The sequence below is a fragment of the Meles meles genome, chromosome X (genome assembly GCF_922984935.1).
Source record: "Meles meles chromosome X, mMelMel3.1 paternal haplotype, whole genome shotgun sequence".
NCBI classification, from domain to species: Eukaryota; Metazoa; Chordata; class Mammalia; order Carnivora; family Mustelidae; genus Meles; species Meles meles.
Genome location: NC_060087.1, coordinates 117,465,362 through 117,484,745, shown reverse-complemented (window position 1 = coordinate 117,484,745; position 19,384 = coordinate 117,465,362).

Below are 19,384 nucleotides of genomic sequence, written 5' to 3'. Positions count from 1 at the left end.
GTTCCCTTTCAAAAAGTATTAGTGATGCACTATAAATTTCATCCACGTATTAACAATAATTCAGTCCTCATTAAGCGCGGGTGCCGATAGCAACGCGCATTTCGGCACAGCAGGCCCTTGTAAATTTATTTTCCCTTTGCTAAATCCAGTTTACTTTAATAGTTTGCTATGTAATCGGCAGAAGCTGCGTGGGGGGGTGGAAATCAATTTTTACTTCTGATCAAATACCGGGCTTTCTAACCAGCAGCGCCCACGCTCTACGGACACGCGGGCATCTTCCGGGCTTCCGAAGAGATGGGGCTGTGCCTGGGGCTGCGGATGACGTTTGAGTTCTGAACAGGCTGCGGAGAAATAAGCCCCCCTTTCTCCAAACGCAAATGGCGGTGGGGGCGGCAGATGACAGCCGCTGGGGCGCCACGAGATGGGGGCTGGCAGGGACGCCTGAAGGGACCCGCGGCGCCGCTGGGGTCACCTCGGCCGTGCTGGTTGCAGGCTCTGCCCGTGGCAGGAGACGGCGCCCCGTCAAAGGCACAGTTTTGTTAAAGAAACCAAAGCCTTGAAGCGCCCCCCCCCCCGGGTCCGCGTTCTGGGCGCCCTGGGGGTCCCAGGATACCCGGGAGTGGAGGGGGCGATGGAGGCGACACCGGGCGGTGCCGAGGTCTTGGCGATCACCCTCTGTGGGTCTGGCGGGCTCGGGGCGCGAGCACCGGCGCAGTAGCAGTGCCGGGCACCAGAGGGCGCCTAGCGCAAGGCGGGCCTGCGCCGCGAGCGGGGCCAGGTCGGGGAATCGCTGGCCCGCGGGAGGGTGGGGACGGGAGCGCGACTTCCCTGGCCCGCCCAAACCGCGGCTCGTCGCCTGCACCGCCCCGTGCAGTCCTGCGCTTCTCCGGAACCGCAGATGAGATACTCTCTGCCGACAACCCAGCAAAACGCAAATGAAGGAGGGGGAAGCATCCATACCACCTACGGGAGCTCAACCAAATGTCATTTTAAACTGCTGAGCAGGAGTCCTTGCCTTCAGACCCCATCCCGCCGCACCGCACAACCCCTCGGGCCTGGCTTTGTCCCGAGGGACGCCCCGCCTCAGAGGTGCAATGGCACCCCCACACCAAGGGGCCTTCCTGGGTGGGACGCCACAGAACGGCCGCACAGTCATCGAAATGATGACACCTGCCACTTGCCTTGGCTGCTGAGTACTCTCACATCGATCCTCTTACTCCATCCCCAAAAGAATCCCACACGGCATTCTTAGCCCCATTTCACGGATGGGGAAACTGCCTTTCGTGGGGTCGTAGGAACCTGTCCACGTTCACACAGAAACCACGTTCTCTTCGCTGCAGTCGAGGCCTCCCTGATTGGAAACACAGCTGTCCAAATGGCTGTTTCCACACTTCTTCAAGCCAGCAGGAAATATCAGAGCTAAAAGTATGCATATGAATTCATAAAAAAGTAACTCGGGCTCTAATCCCTTTTCACTTAGGGAAAAAAAAAAAAAAAAAACCCGGACCTTCCTCTGGTGCCCCTTCAATGCTGCATCTCAGACGGTGGAAGGAAACTTCCCGACTTGAGTTAGGAAGTAATCACACCCAGCAGGGGCCACAGTGGTCCCCAGACACCTCGAGGCTTTTCTTGCAGACTCTCAGGCATGGGCTCTTGGCAGCATTTGCAAGATCTGCCTTCAGCGCCCCGCAGAAGGGGAAAGCATCCACTTGGTATGAGCTGCTGATGCCCAGGTCTTACCTCCTTCCAGAAGCCTGTGCCCGCTCCTTCGCCCCCGTTAGCTCCCCCTGCCTCTGACCTCCCCGAAGCACTTAACTGTAGGAGTCCTCCGGCAGCACCTTGCTTATTGTCCACCTCCGGGCCTCTGCTTCTCCCAGGTGTGCACGTCTTCCCGGTGAGCTGGTGACAGCCAAGAGAGCAGAGGCCATGTCCGCACCGGGCACATCGCAGCTCTCGGAGAGCTGTGAAACCGAATGGCGACTGCATCTCTGCTCACAACATCTATCACTTCCCACCAATTAAACAAGGTGGCCCTGTTTGCTTTTTCTTCTGGTTTTTATATTTCTTTATTGGAAACAGTGAGGCCACTGACAGGTATGGTTTATAAAAAGAAAACAGTAATTGTGAAAATGTGAATCATCTCCTTTGCACCATAGGACATTCACGGCGCCTTCTCTTCTCGTTTGAGTCCCTGTTCTCTCTTCTTTGAGTTTTTGTTTAAATTCCAGTTAGTTAGCATATAATGTAATCGTTTCAGGTGTGCGGTGTAGCGATTCAACACATCAGCCGTGCTCATCACAAGTACCCTCCTTAATCCCTGTCACCGGATTCCCCCAGCCTCTCCCACGCCTGCCTTCTGGGAGCCATCACTTGGTTCTCCATAGTAAAGAGTCTGTTTCTTGGTTTGCCTCTCTCTCTCTCTCTCTCTCTCTCTCTCTCTTTTGAACCTGTAATTTGATAACAGGTAGGCATCTATTCTATAGAAAGCCAAATACAAATTAATAATAATAGGAAACACTGCTGTCCAGCAAATTCCCATCTTCTCCACCATTTGCTAGAATGTGTTTAGAGTGTCCTGTAGCAATCAGATGTGCTGGGCTGGATATCTCTCCCTTTTCCCCATAATGTGGAACCCAAACTGGCTGTTACTGGTAAGAAATGGAAAGAGGAGCAGTGAGGGGAGGAAGCAAGGAATGATGAAGGAACATGGTGAAAAAAGCAGAACACTAGAGGGGGTGTTGGAAATTGGAAAAGCATCAAGGCACTATGGATATTACAAAGCCGCATAACTGAAGAGAGGGAGTGTTGTGGTCGTAATGCTTGTGTCTCCCCAAAATCCATATGTTGCCATCCTCACCCCCAATGTGATGGTATTCGGAAGCAGGGCCTTTGGGAGGGGATTAGGTCATGAGGGTGATGCCCTCTCGAATGAAGTAAATGTCCTTATAAAAGAGACTCCAGAGAGCTCCCTCGCCCTTCCTGCCCTGTGGGGACACAATGAGAAGACAGTGGTTTATGAACCACGAAATGGGTTCTCTCCAGCCACCAAATCTGCCTTGATCTTGGATTTCCCTGCCTTCAGAACTATGAGAAACGCATGTCTGCTGTTTAGTGTCTCTTCTGTTCTAGCAGCCCAAACTGACTGAGACACAGAGGAAGGCCTAAAGGGTTGAGACTTCTTGCTAGACCACAGTACGCCACCCAAGCGGCTCCATCCTAAGGACAGACACCTGCAGAAACTCCAGAGTTTCCAGACCCACCCCCACTGCGCTGAGCTGCTGCCTCAGCCTGAACGTGAGCTCCTCAAGCTAGCTAAGTTGCTTTGGCTGAAAAGGACAGAGTCCCACTCAGGATCCATTCAGAAAATGGTCCACTTCATGAATAACTGAATCTAGTCAATGATCCCCAGTGGCTGTTAACATCACAAAGAGATCTCCTGATGGAAACACATAACACCATGAAGCGTCAATCCGACTAGCAATTTACAGGAAAACACAAAGGACAGAGGAACATATTAAAAGACATCACAGGGATGCAAAGGTCAGATCCAGACTCTGTGAAACTCTACAGAACAAATGACCTCATTTCTTTAACAGACCCACTGGAGAGAGAGAGGCTATGGGGAAACCTATAGATAAAAAAGGCTTAAATACACATTCACATCAAGCGATCACAGTTGAAGACCTTATTTCGCTCCTGATTCCAACAAACTGCATAACTTGAAAAATCCTATGGCATCTAAGAGATAACTGGAAATTCTAGTACTCAGTGGCTCGCCTGTGATATTAAAGAATTATTGTTGATTATTTCACAAGTGGTAATGGCACTGTGTCTATGGTCGGTTTGTTGTTGTTTGGTTGGTTGGTTGGTTGTTTTTGAGAGGTTCCTGGGCTTAATTCAGAGATACATACTGAACTATTCACAGATGAAATGATATCAGAGGTTTGGTTCAAAATGTTCTGAGAGTGAATATACATATAATAGTGTTATTGATAATAGCCAAAAAGTGGAAACAACCCAGATGTCCATCAACTCATAAAAGGATAAACAAACTGTGGTCTGTGCATATAGAATGGACTATTATCCCACACAAAAAAGTGTACAAGCTACGGATACATACGGCAGCCTCAAAAACATTATGCTAAGCGTAAGAAGCTAGATGCCAAATCTGCATATCGTATGATTCCATTGATATAAAATGTCCGGGAAAGACAAATCCATACAGAAAGCAGATGAGCGGTTGCAGGGGGCTCAGGGGTGGGAAAGAGAGTGCAGGGAAACGAGCACAAGGAATCTCTTTGGGATGATAAAAACATTCTCCAGCTGCATGCGGTGATATCGGTACGACTCTGCAAATGTGCTAAAAGCCATTGAGTGTATTTTACACTTAAAATGGGTAAATTTTATAGTTTGTAAATTACGCCTCAATAAAGCTGTTTTGCTTTCAGTGCTCCAGGGGATGGGAGAAGGGAGCGGGTGGGAATTAAATGAAACGAGGCTGGTTATGATAATTGCTTAAGCTGGGTGATGGGTCTATGGGGTTTATTAAGCTATTGTCTTTGATTTTGCATATGTTTGAGAATTCCCACAATAAAAATAATTAAAAAGTGAGAGGAGGAACTTGGAAGTTGAAAGTCATCAGGAGCTAAAGCTTCTCTGGGGACCCGCTATCCCCACCATTTCACGTTCTCTCTCCTGGTGTCTCTGCTGTCCTGCCCGTGCCCCTCCAACAACCAGCCGACCAAGCCTCTTGACATTCCCTAGCCCAAATCCCAGAGGGCGTTTTTTGCATGCCCTGGCTGACTGCCAAGGCCACTCTGAGCCCAAGCCCTTGGTGCCAGCCTAGGTAGGGACCACTCTTGGGTCAGGTGTCCCTTCCTGGTCCAAACAGCCCATACCAAAACAAACAAACTAAACTAAAACAAAACACGCAATGATATGAGCCTAGTTCCCAGAGAAGAGGGGGGGGGCATGGAATAGGCTGTTTGGGCTAGAAGCAGAAGTTCAGCACAGCAGACACTAGAATGCTCTGTATGGCTCCCATTCCTACTGCCTGTAGAACAGAACACGAGCTGTTGACTTTCTGGATGTGGCTCTGGCCGTTGAGTCTGAGACTCAGAGCATGGCCTGCAACAAGACTGAGCAAAAGTGATGACAGGTTCCCTGGCCTGGCGCCGGAGAACAAAGCTACAGGACAAGTCAAAGTCTTCTGAAGGGCCCGTGGACCTAAATGCAGACCGAATACACTTGATGGACTCCCAGCAACCTGGCCGGTTCTCCAGTTCTGCAGGCCTGGCGCCCGTCCTCTGCTCCTTCACTCTGCTGACCAGCTCTCCAGCTTCTGTCCTGAAAGTCCTTGACCATAAAGATGATAAGAGAGGTCCAAGAAGAAAGAGAAAAAAAAAAACAACTTCTGGGCAGCCAAAACTCTCTCTGCCTACTTGCGGTGGGGCAAGGAAGGGATGGTGCGAGGTTCGTTAGCCGCGGTTCGCCCCTGCCGCCTCTGAAGCGGTGATTACCCCACGAGCACACCTACAACCACCCACAGAAACAGCATGTCACTTTAGGCAGGGAAAGTGCTACATCGGAGCAAAAAAAAAAGCTATTGCGCCTCCAAGGCCCATTGGCTTGTCCCACTTGAATACACCACAGGAAAAGTAGGACTCTCGTCCTGCCACAGTTAGACTCCAGCCGCCACTCCAGCTCTTTGGCTGGGTCAATGCCAAGGGTAAATTCCGGATGCCAACCAGATACCCAAGGCTGACACAATTAATTCCAATGAGCTGGCCCCTTTTTCTTCGGCCTGTTGGTTCCAAAGGAGCTTTTCTCTGATGGTGCTAGTCTAGCCCGAGCTCTCTCTCTCAGGCTCCCTATCTCAGGTAGTTCTTCTCCATAAGCGTTCACCATGGAAGGTGCGGACGGCCTGGCCTCCAGTGTGGACAGTGCGCTTTGCAATGGACCGAACGCTGGTACATTAAGGCTGGATGTGCACGCACCTAACACCACGAGTGCCCTTTTCCCAGCACCTTCTCTGGATCCCGGCATTCCCTTGACCTTTCTCCACAGCACCATGGCACAGACGAGCGCATGCTCCCAAAAGAAATCATGCCATCTCCATCAAGAAATAAAATATCCAGGCGCCCGGGTGGCTCAGTGGGTTGGGGCCTCTGCCTTCAGCTCAGGTCGTGGTCCCGGGGTTCTGGGATCAAGCCCCGCATCGGGCTCTCTGCTCACCAAGGAGCCTGCTTCCTCCTCTCTCTCTCTCTGCCTGCCCCTCTGCCTGCTTGTGCTCTCTATCTGTCAAATAAATAAATAAAATCTTTAAAAAGAAAAAAAAAAGAAATAAAATATCCGTGTGAGAGAGGTTCTGCCGAAAAACTTTCCCTCTCCTCTTCCATTTCCTTGTCCTTAGGCTCCCTTCTTTTTTAGGTCACTGGCTTTCTAAGTCTCCTCATTTCACCCATTAGTCCTTCACCCTCATTGGAACGACCACGTTGCATCTCAACATACTTCCCTCTTCACCTTACTCTTTACTTGGCCATTGTTTTCACAGATTTTGACAGGTATAATAGAAAGCATGGGTTCTTCTCCTCATTTCCAACCACAGAAGCACTTCCCAGCCATTTCACACCCACCAGCAAACCTCCCACAAGAGAAGCCCCTTGACCTGAGGTGCTGTGAGAATGGGCCAACTTGGCCCTCATTCCCTCTCATTATTATTGGCAGAGCTTAGCACAACTTCTCAGCCTCAGAATTACTGTCCGAGGGGAAATGGCTCCTTCCAGATTCAGACAAGACTCTGGATCAATTCTGGTGGTTTGCTGATCACCCACACTGGTCATAAAGTCTGAGCACAAGTAAGCTGCAAGGGAGGATCCCAAGTTCAGGAGGCATTTTCTAGAGGAGGGGTTAACCAAGGCTCCCTAGACTCCAGACTCAGTGAACTGCCTTCAAAGATCATGAACCCTTTACAGCTGGGTTCAGACTGGTGTGTGTAATGTGCGCGTGTAGATTTGGGTACGTGCATTTTTTGGTGGATAGGGCCCTAGCTCTTATCAGCTTTTCAAAGGGGCCCCTGATCCAACAAAAAAGTTAAGCATCACTGTTCTCAGAGAAATAGTAGGCTTGGTCAGCAGTGTTCTTCAGACCACTGTGGAAAAGATTGGAAGGCCAGAGTCTAGGGCAGGGCTGAGAATGGTATTTTAGGACCCTTTTTCCTCCAGAGCCAGATAGCCCAACCACAGCCAGCAATCCAGATGGAAATGCTGACTCCAAGGTTCAGATACTGGAAGGATCCAAAACTCTTGCCCAAGGCACAGTCTAACTCCTTACTCACAGACAAGGGTGCACATTAGAAAGGTGGGTTGTCCCCTCAGGAAAAGGAGGAAAGTGAGCCCAGAGAAGGGAAATGGCCTTCTAACTATCATACAGGGAAACTGTTACTGAGACAGGCCAGAAGCCAGATTCTCTGACACCACAGATTGGCATGGAGCACCCATTGGTTTCTTCTGTCCTCCTCTTGCAGCCTGGGCCGCTATGGAAGATGGAGGCCTATAATTAGTAACAGGTACTGATCAGGTCATTGAGAGTGAAACCTTTGGAAATGCTGATCCCAGAATAACCAAGGCCAGCATCCTGGTGGGACACAGCCAAAGAAATCCACACACTTCTTTATTTCATTCTAGCAAAGGGATCCCTAACCAAATGTGAACATTAGTGAGGACAGGATTTGAAGAAGTTAAGTAAGTACTTACTTACTTACTTACTTAAGTCAGTCAAGAACCTCAAAAGGCTGTAGATGAATTAGAAAACATCTAACTGAAACACCAGGGTAATATGTGGCAAAAACAAACAAACAAACAAACCTCATTCAGTTAAGCATCTGCCTTCAGCTCAGGTCATGATCCCAGGGTCCTGGGATCGAGCCTGTTATTGGGCTCCTTGCTCAGTGGGGAGCCTGCTTCTCCCTCTGCCTGCTGCTCCCCCTGCTTGTGCACTCGCTCACTCTCTCTCTCTAACAAATAAATAAAATCTTTTTAAAAAATAAATAAAGTAAGATACCAGAAACTTGGAAAGAACTACCTTCTAGCAATAAGTAGCCATGTACTAGAAAGATGGGCAGTGTGAAAAGAGCTCCTTCTCCAAATGGAAAGGTGGCTCAAGCAAAGGGAACAAAGACACCCTCCAAGAGTGGCAGGATAGAGGCAAACTAAAAATCAGGAGGGACCAAGGGAACTGGACAGAAACCCAGCAAAGTACCTGAAAACCAAAGCCAAGAGCCCCTCGAGGTATGGGCTAGGAAGAAAGCCAGCAAGATCATCAGTGAGGGGGCTCCTGGGTGGCTCAGTGGATTAAGCTGCTGCCTTCGGCTCAGGTCATGATCTCAGGGTCCTGGGATCGAGCCCCGCATCAGACTCTCTGCTCCGTGGGGAGCCTGCTTCCTCCTCTCTCTCTGCCTGCCTCTCTGCCTACTTGTGATCTCTCTCTCTGTCAAATAAATAAATAAAATCTTTAAAAAAAAAAAAATGATCATCAGTGAGGACAACTGACAGGTAAGATAAGAGCCATGCTTGAGAAGCCAAGAAGTGAACAGATAATATCATACAGGATATCACTGGGACGTCTGCTCCCTAGTTCTCACTGGAAGTGTCCAAGTTCCTAGACTAGATAGGGGCAAATGCTGTGGGTGTCCAAGGCCTACAGCGTGGGCCAGAAGTGCAGCCTTCACTAGAAGTCAGTGGGAAAGTGTCCCCATGAAACTAGGCCAGAAGGGACAACTTGGCCTCCCCAAGGGCCCCCATGACAAAGGCTGGCACGTTGACAACATGAGTTCCATTGATAAGGTAGGGTCCTAAAGAGGTCCCGGGGCATGGGCTGGGAAATACATAATTTTTATAACAAAGAATGAGCTCAATGCCAGGTGGACAACAGTTTACACAAGAGAAAGTCATGCCTGACCCGTCCATCAGAAATTTTTAAGCAGTAAAAAGCATGACTTAAAAAGGGCATGTGAAAACAGAAGCTTTTAGACACAGTGCCAAATCTCCCAGGGACTGAGAACATGTTTGCATCATGGGTAAGCAATGGGCACAGGGACAGGAAACAGGGATAAACCTGACTTTCTCTAGGAAGAGCACTATGGCCTTCCCCCAAAGACCGGGGAAGATGTGACTTATTTGATTTACTCAAAAATTATGTGGAAGAAAGTCAACCTAGTAAAAATTTCGGGTTTCCAGGCAACACCCAACCCTTCTGGGTAGTAACATGTTAAGCTCTTTAAACTGCAGGAAGATGCTGAGAGGCTGTGTGAGTGGGCTGAAAAGTAGCAGGTGAGCGTCAGTGTAGGCAAGTGCGACATAATGCTCTGAGAAAAAGAGAAAAAGAATCCCATTAACCACTCAAAATAACACATGGAGCAATCAAGCTTCCTTTGTACAAATCCTGGGGACATCTGCATACAAAATGAAAGGGCCAATTTTGCTATTAGACCAATGGAGTGACATAGAGGTCATCTACTTAAACTCTTCCTTTGAGGAATGAGAGTGTGGAGGCCCAGGAACACAGCCAGGACAAAACCCAGAAGCACATCCACTGGACAAGAGTATTTAGTCTTTAAGCATCAGCTGACGGATCCAGACCATGGGAACAATGTGGCGTAATGGAAGAACATGGGTTTCTGAGCCACATGGAATCAGATCCCAACTCCATTTCTAGCTGGGCACAAATTAAACAAGTCCCTCAATCTTTCGCAGTCTCGGTTACCTTGGCTGGAAGACGGGACTCATGCAAGGTTATTATGAGGATCAGAGACATTTTAAAAGTGCTCTCCAAAAAGATCTGAATAGGCATTTCTCTAGGAAAGATATATCGATGGCAGCACGCACATGAAAAGGTCATTAGGGAAATGCAAATCAAAACCGTGATGAGATACCACTTCCCATCCGCTAGGAAGGCTTGAGTCAAAAAATGGGAATTAACAAGTGTTGGCGAGGACATGCAGAAATCACAACCCCAATACACTGCAGGTGGGCATTGAAAATGGTGCGGCTCTCATGGAAAACAATCTGGCAGATCCAGGGCTAGACGGCATTACCATATGACCCACCGATTCCACTCCGCGGCATATACCCAAGAGAACAGGAAACAGTGTTCAGACAAGAACTTGTAGGTGAATGTTCACAGCAGCACTATTCACCAGAGCCCAAAGGTAGAAACAGTGCAAGTGTCCATCAACTAACGAACAGATGAGCAATGGTGATCTATCCATACCATGAAATATTATTTGGTCGTAAAAAAAAAGGAATGAAGGGCTGATACATATCACGACATGGATGAGTCTTGAAAACACTATGTTGAGTGAAAGAAGCCAGTCACAAAAGACTACATCCTATATAATCCCATTTACATGAAATGTCCAAAATAGATACATCTATAGAGACAAAAAGGAGATCAGTGTTTGGTTAAGGCTGAGAGGTGTGAGTGGGGGGATCAGGGGCTATTAGCTGAAGGGTGTGGGGTTTCTTTCTGAGGTCATAAAAATATTCAGAAATGGACTGTGGTGATGGTCGCACATATCTGTGAGCATACTAAAATCCGTTGAATTGTACACTTTGAATGGGTGTATGTCATGGGGATTATAACTCAATAAAGCTATATAAAAATATTGAATGCTTTCTACAGACAGTGATGTGTTGGTCAAGGCTTAATGTTAAATCTGGATCTCAGAGGGGCGCCTGGGTGGCTCAGGGGGTTAAAGCCTCTGCCTTCAGCTCAGGTCATGGTCCCAGAGTTCTGGGATGGAGCCCCACATCAGGCTGTCTGCTCAGCGGGGAGCCTGCTTCCCTCCCTCTCTCTCTGCCTGCCTCTCCGCCTACTTGTCATCTGTCAAATAAATAAATAAATAAAATCTTTTAAAAAAAATTCTGGATCTCAGAGAAAAACATCCTCGTTTGTAGTGTTTGATGATTTCCATGGGGAAAATGGCCCCTTGGCCCGTTTTGAGTGACCGATGTGGTATCAGCGTGTGCAGGGCTGGGATGAGGTGTGTAGAAAGCACACCATGATAACAAATTGGCGCCGTACACATAGAATGGACGTAAATAACCTTGAGATCGCAGGTCATAGTAAAAAGTGATAAAATAATTAGGAGGTGATGTGTTTTGAGTATTTATTACCTGTGTTTGAATGTAGTTCATTTAACGAGAGGTTTATTTCATTTCGCTTTTCATGAGCACTTGCAAAACTCCTGAAAACTTAACAGTCAGCTCTCACACACTGGTACGGACTGTCTCCAGGTACTTCACTGTAACCACTGAAGACTCCTTATGAAGAATTTCACAGAAGCATCTTCTAGAAAAGTGCCACCTTTTGCCTTCATATGGGCAAAAACTCAAAAACATATATGGCCATTACAATTTGGCTTGAAGAGATTGATTTTTTCCCCCTCCGAGGCTGATACCTGAGCATGGCAGCTATATTTTCCCAAATGCAGAAACATAATCCTAGTTTCTGTAGCCTCCATTTTGAGGCATTTGGGCCACATCACTATAACCCACAGGCAGCATGAACTGTTCAAGGAAGGCATCCGAGAACACGAGGATTGCCTTTCTCCGGTCAACCCACTGGCTCCCGAGCTCTCCTCTGATTCTTAACTGTCATCAAGCTCCGTGTTTGTACTGTTTGATGAAGTCAAACTTCCAAATGTCTTAATTCAGTGAGAAACAAACTCCAAATCAACCTTTGAAAACTCCACAAACCCTGACATTGAACGCAGAGTCAGGAGGTTTGAAGTGTCTGGTGCTCTGAATATTCACTACTAATTAGCAATGGGTCAGTTCTAACACCCAAGCCCCCCACTCAAGGAATACATGTTGTTGAATGGGGTAGGCCTGCCCAGGGCTCCTGGCCCCAGATACTGGACCAAGGTCACATTGTGAAACTTCCTGACCTTTGGGCAAGTTGACTTAGCGTGGTTCCAAAGACCAGAGGGTTTCCTGCTCTGGGAGGGACAGTGAGCGAAGCAGCCACTAGGCAGTGAGCTCTGACCTTTTCCACATGTTACTGGCATGACTTTCAGCAAATTATTTAGCTTCTCTGAACCTCAGTCTTCTCATCTATAAGATAAGGAATATTGGCAATACCCATCTCATAAGACTATTAGGAAATTAGATGAGATAAGGTGTATAAAGTTCCTTGCACATCAGTGATATGTTTTTAAAACTGCTTAGAATAAGGAAGCAAGGGGCGTCTGGGTGGCTCAGTTGATTAGGCCACTGCCTTTGGCTCGGGTCATGATCCTGGAGTCCAGGGATCGAGTCCCACATCAGGCTCCCTGCTCGGCAGAGAGTCTGTTTCTCCCTCTGACCCTCCCCCATCTCATGCTCTCTCTCTCTCTCTCATTCTCTCTCTCAAATAAATAAATATTTTTTAAAAAGAATAAGTAAGCAAAATCTTGTAGCAGCCAAGCATCCACATTGTAAAGTCAGACTCTGTCCTAAATCAAATTTTAGCCTTGCCTGTTCCTGAGTGACTCTGAGGAAGTCATGGCTCCTTTCAAAGGCTTTGGTTCCCCACGTATTAGATGAGATCGGAGAGGTGAAGTGCTAAGTACACATTGGAAGCCCTCACTAATGCTGGAGGTGGGATCCTGGGGACAAAAACCATTGGCCTTGGGGTTTTCTTTCCCAGGAGCTCTTTTGTATTTACAGTTTTATTCAGGTGTAATAGATGTAGATTAAACCACACATATCCAAAGAGTACCACCTGATGAGTTCTGACATAGGTATATTATACCCATGAAACCATCAACCATGGCCACCATGAGGATAATGAATATTTGCATCACCTCCAAAAGACTCTTCCTATCCCTTCTGTAATTCATTCCCTTTTCCTTCCTTCCCCCATGGCCACCATGAGGATAATGAATATTTGCATCACCTCCAAAAGACTCTTCCTATCCCTTCTGTAATTCATTCCCTTTTCCTTCCTTCCCCCATCCCAAAGCAATCCCTGACTGGCTTTATGTCACTTTCGATTAGTTTGCATTTCTGAAACATGATGTCAATGGAATCATGCGGGATATACTTTTTTATGTGTGGTCTCTTTCACTCAGCGTAATTATTTTGACATTCACCCATGTTCTCGTATCTATATCAACAATTTGTTCTCTTTTCACTGAATGGTATTCCAATGTGTGACGATACCATTTGCCTGTTGGTAGACATTAGAATTGTTTCCAGTTTTTCATCTAGTGCAAATAAAGGAGCTATAAACATTCATGTACATCATTGCATAGGCAAATGTTCTAATTTCTTTTAGGAATGGAAACGCTGGGTCATATGGAAGGTGTATGTTTAGCATTTTTTTTTTTAATGAAACCACTTTTACATTCCAAAAGCAGTGCATGAAAGTTACAGTTTCTCCAAATCCTCACCAACTATATGGAGAAGCAAGCATTATGATTTGCTGTGATATGGTTTCCTTCATGTCCCTTCTGCTTGAATTTTTTTTTTTTAGATTTTATTTTATTTATTTGACAGAGAGAGATCACAAGTAGGCAGAGAGGCAGGCAGAGAGAGAGGAGGAAGCAGGCTCCCCGCGGAGCAGAGAGCCCAATGCGGGGCTCGATCCCAGGACCCTGAGATCATGACCCAAGCCGAAGGCAGCGGCTTAATCCACTGAGCCTCCCAGGCGCCTTCTGCTTGAATTTTGTTGAGGTTCTTGGATCCGAGGGTTTATCATTTTGTTACCTTTTGCAAAGTTTTGGCCATTATGTCTTCAAATAATATTTCTGTCTCCCTAACGCCTTTGGGGACTTCAATTATACCCCAAGTTGTCCCACAGCTCACTGCTGCTTTGCTCATTTCTCTCTTTTTTCTCTCAGTTTCATTTTGGATGGTTTCTATTGCTATGTCTTCAAGTTCACTAAAGATTTCTTCTGCAGCATCTTACACATGAATAATGTCATCCAGTGTATTTCTTATCCCAGACATTAACATTCTTTATCTCTAGAAGTAAGATTTGAGTCTGTTTTCTCTCTTCTGTGTCTCTACTTAACATGTTTATGCTCTCCTCTACCTTCTCGAACATATGAAATATATTTGTTTTTAAAAATCATTTTAATGTCTTTGTCTACCAATCCTACGGTCTATGCCTGTTTCTGTTTAAGGAGTTTTCTTCTCATGAGGGGTCATAGCTTCCTGTCTTACCTACCTCATAATGTTTTATTGGATTTTAGACTTTGCAAATATCTTGTTGGGTGTTAGATAATTTTTGTACTCCTTTAAATATTTTTGGACCTTGCTCTGAGTTGTGGTAAAGATAGTTGGGAAGTGTTCAATCCTTTCAAAGCTTGATTTTAAGCTTTGCTGTGTGGATCAGAACCAACTTTGGACTAAGGTTAATTTGGCTGCACCACTAAGGCAATCTTCTGAGTACTCAGTCTGATGCCTTGTATGTTATGAAGTGTCCTCTCTCTTTTGGGAAACTGGACTATAGCCAGCCATGTGTGAGCTCTAGAAATCACTCCACTTATTGCTTTCGAGTCATTCTTTCCCCAGCCACAGGTAGTTTTCTCACAACATGTACTCATCAGTATTTGGTCAAAAATTTGAGAGGTGCATTTTACAGATGCTTGGAGTACATGCTCTCTCTCTCGTTCTCTCTCTCTCTCAGAAGGTCCTCTCTAGTATATCACCTGGTAAAATGTAGCCACCCTCACTTCCCTGAATTCTAAACTATAGGCAGATTTTCAGGTTCAGCCTGGGTTCCCCATCTGGAAACCCCTTCTATGGAGCGAACTGGGCTCACCTCATTCATTTCTCTTTTCCTGAGGATTACCGTCTGTACCTCCTGTTTCCCAGTGTGTGACAATCATTATTTCATAGATTTTGTCCACTTTTTTAGTTGTTTGAGTTGGAAGGGTAAATCTAGTCCCTGTTATTCCTTCATGGCCAGAAGCAGAAGTCCAGATTTCAGTTTTTAAATATTTGAGTTGGACTGGTTTGAGGGATTTTTAATAACACCCTGATAGGAAATAGTTGGAATCAAAAGTCAGAAACTGACAAGATCCTTAGAGATTATCTAACACTCCCCTCCCTTCATTTGGTGGATTAATAAAACTGAGAACAGAGAGGGGAGGGGAACTTCTCATAGTCACACAGCAAGTTAGCCACAGAACTAGGATTAGAAATCAGGTCTTCTGCTCTTCATTTCTAATCCATCCAATTATTTTCTGCCAATATTCTCTTTCAAACCATTTGATTTGGATAGACATAGCTTTGAAATCCAGACCTTCTGTCCTGCCCAAGCCCGCAGAGTGGGCAATATTAGCTCACACCCAGATGGTACTTAATTTCCTTTGGATTTTGTAAACACAACCCCTAGGGTTGGCCTAAAGTAAATCCCAGAGCAGCTCCTAATACAGAAAAACTTAAAACACCCTCATGGGTAGGCACTCCAGAACAAAACCATATATTATTCCCCACTGACTTGTTACGAACTCCCAAAGCAAGAAGGAGTGTGTCTTAGAATTTAGATTAACTAATTTAGTCATTTCACCGCCTATGGGAGCCATGTATCCCACTAAGAGAAGCCATTACCACCGTACCTGCATTTGTCTTCCCGCAATTCTGGCAATTCACCTGGATTCCAAGCGTTTTTCTGAGCCGGATCCCTGGGAGTCATTCTGTTTTGCCTCCTGAGCCTTCCAAGAAGCAATCTAGGAAATGTCCCTGTATGGGAGTCAGATAGAAGAGGTTTTTACCTCCCAGCGCCAACACGTACTTGCTGTGTGGCCCTGGGTAAGTTATTTAACCTCTCTGTAAGGGCGGGGATGGTACTATCATACATTGATTCTAAAGTACTTTTTTTAATTTTTTTTTTTACATTTTAGCATCTTTGAAATCAAGAGGTATATTGCTACGAGGAATGTGACAATTACATTTGCAGCTTTTCTCCCCCTTAATGATATATGATAACTCAGATTCTAAAAATACTGTATTAACCTCTAACTTGCAGAGTTTCCTCAAGGATTAAAGAGGATGAAGCAAACATGGGCTTGGCGCATGGTAGGCCCTCAAGGACCCTTGCACCTCCCTTGTTAACAGAACCAATACCTGGGTTGGGTCGTGGGCCTGTGATTTCCCTCACGCAGCAGCTGGTACATCCACCAGGGCAGTCCAAGGAGGTGACCAAGTCTGGGAAGACCAGGTTGGCATGCTGCTGGCCACTGTTGCTGTGCGTGACTGTCACCAGGCCCTAGAGCCCTTTCTTCTAGTAGCTTCTTGCTCTCTAGCCATGACTCATTAATAGCATTATCCCAAGCTTACTTCTGCTGCCGTAGAATTGTGAAGGTAGGAAAAGGACTAGGTGATTTCTTGTGCCATCACCCCCCAAACTCTCCCTGTCTCATCCCAAAGAACCTCTCCAGAATCTAGGAAGCCTGTTAGTTGAAGGGCTCTTCCAAGGCCATCAGAATCAGAGCCTGCAGGGCCTGAAGCCAAATCCACATTCTCCAAGGCCCCCCACATACCTCCAGTTGGGATGCTGATACTCGAATGCCTTTGAAATTCAAGGACACCAACTCTGTTCGTGCCTGGAGGAAATAAGAGGAAACAGGCACCTGAGGATTTATAACCCTCCAATATCTCCCTGCACGCACACACACACACACAAAAGTGACTTTCATTTCTTTCCCAGAGCTTCCTTGGCTTTCTTGCTGTCCCCTGCTGGCAGACTGGCCTCCACTAAGGCTCCTCCTCGCCCCTCAGCTTGCTTAACCCCCAGGGGTGCAGCCGCAGGCTCCACACGCCTGCCATTCCGAGGCACCCACATTTAATGTGTACCTTGAGGTCTGTGCCCTGTCCCTGATGAGTCCTGACAGTCCAGGGAACTCTTGGGACCACAGTGGAAAGGAGGAAAGGGCAGGATGGACTGAACTGGCCTTGGTCTCCGGCTACTTGTCACAGCTTGTCTGCCTCCCAAGTAATTCTAAAAGACCGGAGTCTGGGAGAACTGTCACTTGACAGTGCGTCCCACCCCGGATTCTGCACCATGGCCAGCATGAAGCTAGAAATTAATAACTGTGAGCGATTATCATGGAAACTGTCTCCAGGAAAAACGACCAGGTTTACACCATCCAACCTTGGGAAGATAAAATCAGGCCTAGCAGGGAAAAAAAAAAAAAGACAAATGATCTACAGCAAATGCAGGACTTAAAATCCAAAGAGCGTCCGGGAGCCTGATCAGACACCTGCCTCATCTCCCTGTCCAGGAGGCATGGCATGCAAGAGTGGGGGGCATCTCTCTCTAGCCCATCAACGGACTCAGAATCTTATGCTCATTCTAGACCCTCTCCAACACCTCCTGCCCTTATCCCTCGGCTCTACCAAGTTTGCCTCTCTATGGGTTTCTCTGTTCAGCCCCCTCTGTGTGACCTGTCAAGACCCAACTTGTCCCCTGCCACAGCCTCCTTTCTGCTCCTTGGCCATTCAATGTCTCATTCTCCCCTACCTCCGCCCTGTTTCTTAGAAGACCTGGAAAAACAGAAATCCCATCACATCGCCCTGCAGAGAAACCATCAATGAAAAATAACGGCAAAATATTTATCATTGCTAAGGCTGAATGGTGGGAACATGGGGGTTTATCTTATGATTCTCATTACACTTGTCTAAGTTTGAAATTGTTCATAATAAAACAAATCCTCACCAGCCCTCCAGGGATCTCAGGATACATTCCAAAGTCCCCAGACTGGCATTCAAGTTCCCTCAGGACCTGCCCCTGCCCCTGGCCCTGGCCCATTTTTCCAGCTCACCTCCTGACACTCACCACGCTGCAGCCTCTCTTGGCACCCAGCTCTCTCCCGCAGTCAGATCTCTGCTCGTGCCTCCTTCTTGCAGAACATGTTTTCCCTTCGTTCCTACCTAAAAACATTTCCTCAGCCCTTGGGAACCAGATACAAATGACTCCTGAACTGGGATGTGGGATACCTTCCCAGGCCTGGCCCTCCTTTTTTATTTGGGGGGAGGAGGGGACTATGCCCTGGTGTCTGCCCAGGCATGATACAGAGCAAACACTCCGTATGTTTGGGACACACCAGAAAGTCTTGGTTAATAAAGCTGGTGCAACATTTACTTGAACTTGGGCAAGTTGGGTACTCTCTTAGCTTTGGCTTCTGTCTCTATAAAATGAGACTTAACAGCTTAACCCAGTACCACAGTACGTGGTGGGGTGGGGTGGGGGGCGGACTTACAGACAGACCTCCGTCAAATAATATAGTGGACAATTAAGCAGCTTCTCTTTGACCAAATGCTCCCAAAACCCACAGGAAAGGAACTACTGTTTAGCCCTTGCTGGGAGCTAGAGAAAACTGCAAAACTGGGCACCTCAAAGTCACGATTCCTCTCTGGGGCCCGGGGTGGTTCTTACTTCAGGGGAGTGGACGTGAGGGGGCGGGGGTCTTCAAAGGTCGTGGCCCGACGCTCGGGCCCAGGTTTCTGCTCCTCTTTGGAAGAACTGTGCAGGTCTGTGGCCGGGGCCTGGCCGAAATCCGGGGGCCAGGAAGGCACAGGTTTGCAGGAAAATCCGTCCCGGTGACAATCCCCCATTCTGTGAGGTGCCGGCGAGTTCAGGCCGCCCCTGTCGGGGCCGCGGGCTGAGAAGACGGGAGCGGGGTCCGCGGCAGCGTCCCCCCCCCGCACCCCGCACCCCGCACCCGCGGGCCCCGCTCTTCCCGGCGCCCGCGGCCTCGTGCGTCACCAGCGCGGGCGGGGGCCGAGGGGAGGGGGACGCCGCAAGGTGAGGGCCCCGCGCCGCCTTAAGACGCCGCACACCCCCGCCGCCGCTCAGAGCTTGCAGCGCGGCGCGCGGGCCGGACTTGCGGGCTCCGGCGCCCCGCGAGCTCCCGGCCGCCGGCGCCTCGGGAGACAGCCCGGACGAGCGCGGCGAGTCCCCGAAGGAGCGGCACGCCGCTCCCGCGGCGCGACGCCTCCGCCAGCAACAGGTAAGCGGCCCGGCTCGGCTCCCGGCGCCGCGGCCCCGGCGCCCACCTGGCCCCGCGCTTGAGCGCCCGGGACGCCCGGGCCGCCGCGGCCCGACGGCATCCGCTCCGGCCGGCGCCGAGCCCCCGTGCACCCCGCTCGCCTGGCTGTAGCCCTCGCCGGTGGCCCCGCACTTCTCCAGCGCGGTCCCCCGCTCGCCCCTCTGCTCCCCATCCTGTCTGTCTTAGTCTCTCTTCGATTCTCCTGTCTCCGTCTCTCCCTGCCTCTCGTTCGCTTGCTGTCTCTGATTCGTGGTCTCCACTCGTCTCCCTATCATTTTCTCTGCCCCTCCGGGCGGCTCTCATCCTGTCTCTGTCTCTCCTTCTCTTTCTGTCTCTCAGGGTCTC